Genomic DNA, 4,135 nt, shown 5'->3' on the forward strand with positions numbered 1-4,135 from the left:
TTTTCCTCCGTGGGGACTTTATTTTTTTAAAAAAAAAATAGTTATTACCATTTTTTTGAGAGGTTTTTGCTATAGGGTGCGTGCACTCACCAGGAAGACACAGAGAGACAGAAAGCAAGAAATCACCCGCCTGGGGGGATAGCCACATCACAATCCCTTCTCCATTCTCTCTGGATCATGAGTTTAAGCCACTGGGTCCAAGACTTGGAACTGTGGTCGACTACATGGGAGTCCAGCGACATAGCCATTACTCCACCGCTGGTCCCTTTATTACCATTTTTCAGTTTGACCAGAGTGAGAGAAAGCAAGCCACCAGGTCAAGGACTTGAACAGCAATCGTCCATGTGGTAGTCCAGGTCTTTAACTACCCCCCACCTGTTGTCCCTGGGCCTTTGATTTTTTTTTTTAATAGTACTTTTTGTTATAGAGTAGTATAGTTGCCTGAGCGACAGAAACAGAACGCTAGAAATCACCCCCAGGTGGGATGGCCACAAGCCCTTCTCCATTCTTCTCTCGGGATTTTGGGCTCTCCGACGCACATGCCTGGTGTGAATTTTAAGCCTACAGGCCTGGGACTCAAACCACAGTCAACTACATGGGAGTCCAGGGATGTAAACATAGGCCATCTGCTGTTTATGGGACTTCAATACTTAAGGATATAAAACCATAGCCAACTGAGCTGCATTCTAACATTTCTTTTCTTTTTTTAAAATAATTATTTATTTAATTTTATTTATCCATTCATTTATTTTAATTTGACCAGAGAGAGATACACAGAGAGAGAGAGGGAAAGTGAGAAAGCAAGCCACCAGGTCTGGTACTCGAACTGCGGTCAGCCATGTGGGAGTGTCCAGCACCTTAACCACCACGCCACCTGCTGGTCCCCACTGCATTCTAACATTTCATAGTGTGTCTATCTCCCATATCCTATCTTCCTGATGTAAAATTGGCCCTGACCTTCGCTGGATGGAAGGACAAGATCAGGGTAAGTTCTGTGGGGGACATTTTGGAACTATTCATCAAAATTATTATTATCAAAATTATAATGCAGATATCTTCTATAAACTTATCCTTCATGTATGCGTACATGTACTTATCCTTCATTTATACTGCACATGTAAAATGTACAAAGTTGTTCACTGCTGCAGTTTGCAGATTATGTTAAGAACAGCCTTTCATGTCCATTAATAGAGTGATTCAGCAAAATATTCATACAATTCAATACTGTGTAGCTGTGAGCAGTTTATGTAGTCAATTATATATGTAAGAATATGAGGAAATATACTCATATTTGTTTGTATATGTATAAAATGCATTTGGAGGCCCCGCTGCTAAGTGATAGGGTGCCACTGTTGCAGACTCAAATCCTGGACAACCTGGACAGGCCTTTACTGCTGGTGGGTGTCTATAATCTTAGCTAATGGGAAGGGTGAGGCAGCAGCTCTCAAAGGCAAGACAGGGTCAAAAAATACCTCTCTCTCTCTTCCTTCTCCTCCTGTGTTTTCCAAGTGTGTGGGGGCGGGGCGGGGGGGGGGATAAAGAATTGGGAAAGATACAAAATAAAATGGCAACTTTGTTCCTTACAGGACAGGAACTGGCTGGTTATGAGACAGGGTTAGAAGAAGGTTTTATCTTCTCTATCATTTTGTCCATTTGAATTTTGCCTCATGTGAACTTAAAAAATATACGATTTAAATAAAAAGTGAAAATAATTCCTTTCCTGGATGCAAAAAAAAATTTCTTTTTTAGTGATATTGCGTAATTCCTGACTGTTGAATTAAGATTTTTTTTTCCAGATAGAGATGGAACCTAATAAAAGAGGCTTTGTTTAGAATGTATGCCTAGGAACAGCAGATGGTGTAATGGTTATGTCGCTGGACTCCCATGCAGTCAACTGCAGTTCAAACCCTGGATCCGGCAGCTTAAAACTCACTCTGGGCACGTGGATATACATGCCCAAGATCCTGAGAGGAGAATGGAGGAAAAAGAATGCAGTGTGATCATCCCCCTGGGGTGATTTCTCACTTTCTGTCTCTGTGTCTGAGATGATAAAAGATGGAGAAGCTCCTAGGAAGAAAGTTTGGACCTGTAAATTGGTCCAGCTACTGTGGAGAACAATATGGAAAGTCCTCAAAGACCTTCAAATAGAACTACCATATGATCCAGCAGTTCCACTCCTGGGTATCTACCCAAAGGACAGGAGTACATTTGGTTGGAAAAGCACTTACACATCTGTATTCATTGCAACCTTATTTGCAATTGCTAAGACACAAATGTCCACAAATGAATGGATTGAAAAAGCCCGCACATACACGGCACATACACTCGGAATTCTACTCAGCCATAAAAACAAGGCCCTGGAATTTGATAGAAAGTAGACAAAGATGGAAGAATTGTTGCTGAGTGAAGCAAGCAAGTCAGCTTAAGAAAGAGAAACATTGTATGTCTTCATTTAACAAATACTGACTGTGGACTCTGGTAGAGACTGAAAGACTGGAGGACATACAAGCATTAAAAATTGTTATGGACACTAGAGACAGAGTGGAAAGAGAGTGGGAGGGGCAGAGTGTAGGAAAGGCAATTTGGGGGAAAAATAGAGAGGTAAGACATTTGTGGGACACAGATATGTTTTTTTATTTGTTGATGAGGACGTGTATAGTATTCTCAGCTGGGCTGGACTGAGGTGTATATCATGCTGGGTAGTCTCTTTACAATCTAAATGATGTATAGTGATTAAATGTATAAATAATAATTTAAATAAATAAATAAGTTAGGGCCAGCAGGTGGTTGGGGGCGCTGGACTCCCGCGTGACTGACCGCAGTAGAGTCCTAGACCTGGCAGCTTGCTTTTTCACTTTCCCTCTCTCTGTCTCACTCTGTCCCTCTCTGGTCAAATTTAAATAAATAAATAAATAAATAAATAAAGTGAAATAAAATAACTTTTTTTTGGAGAGGTTTTTGCTATAGGGCGCGTGCGCTCGCCAGACAGAGAGACAGAAAGCGAGATATCACCCCTCTATGGTCTGGACACCTGGGGTGATTCTAGGTGTTCATTGCTACTGAAGACTTGCAGTGAGGGAAGATAGGGAATTGGCCTTGGAACTCTAGATGAGGTATGTGGAGTGTAGGTCGAACCTGTAAACCAGCCAAGTGGAATACATTGCATTTTTCTGCTGTGAGTGCGGCAGGCATGACAACATACTGTTCACTTACTCGCTTAATATAATCCAAGCAGAGCCCCAGCTGTTGCTTAGAAATTGATTCCCTCAATTTGCACCCAGGCTAAGGTCACAGTTCCCAAGGGCTGAGTCCTGCCACTGACTAGGGACAGCTGAGATATGCAGGCAGCCCCTTTGCTGGAGAAGTAGGAGTCCTGTGTCAGCATAGGGACCTTGTCAGCTGATTAAAGACTGTCCCCAAAGGGCCTTGCTGAACCTTCCTAAATTGTAAGTCAGCTGAGCCTGTGGCTCTCCATCCTCTTCCTTTTTCTTTCATGGGGTCAGATTTGCATCAGTGCCAAATGGCTCTACCAGCCTTCTCAGGCTCCCTTCTTGTTTTCCTTTACCTGTAAGCATTTCCCTAATAAAATCCTTGAACATTTCATTTCATCTTGGCAAATATTTTCCTGAGGACCAGCACACGGGGCAGTTAAGAATTGCTTTGAGTCTTATACATTCATAATAATGAGTTTACTAATGATCCCAAAGGTCGGTTTTGTTTTTATTGAGAATGAATGTTGGAGCTAGCAGGTGGTGGTAAGGCACTGAACTCCCATATGGCCAACCGTGGTTCAAGTCCCAGACCTGATGGCTTGCTTTCTCAGTCCCCCTTCTACTCCCTGGCCCTGTCTCTCTCTGGTGAGCACATATGCCCTGTAGAAAATAAAATAATAATAATAAAAAAATTAAATAGCTTAAAGAGAAAAGAAAATGCATGGCCCTCAGAGGTAAGTTAATCTATTTTCTTTTACTTTTTTCTTTTTTTTAAACATGATTTATTTAACTTAATTTATTCATTCTTTTTTTTTTTTTTAATTTGACCAGAGAGACACACACAGACCAAGAGAGAGAGAGAAGGTGAGAAAGCAAGCCACCAAGTCCAGGACTTGAACCATGGTCAGCCATGTGGGAGCATC

This window comes from Tupaia chinensis, unplaced genomic scaffold, assembly GCF_000334495.1.
Source record: "Tupaia chinensis unplaced genomic scaffold, TupChi_1.0 Scaffold000627_1, whole genome shotgun sequence".
Taxonomy (NCBI): Eukaryota; Metazoa; Chordata; class Mammalia; order Scandentia; family Tupaiidae; genus Tupaia; species Tupaia belangeri.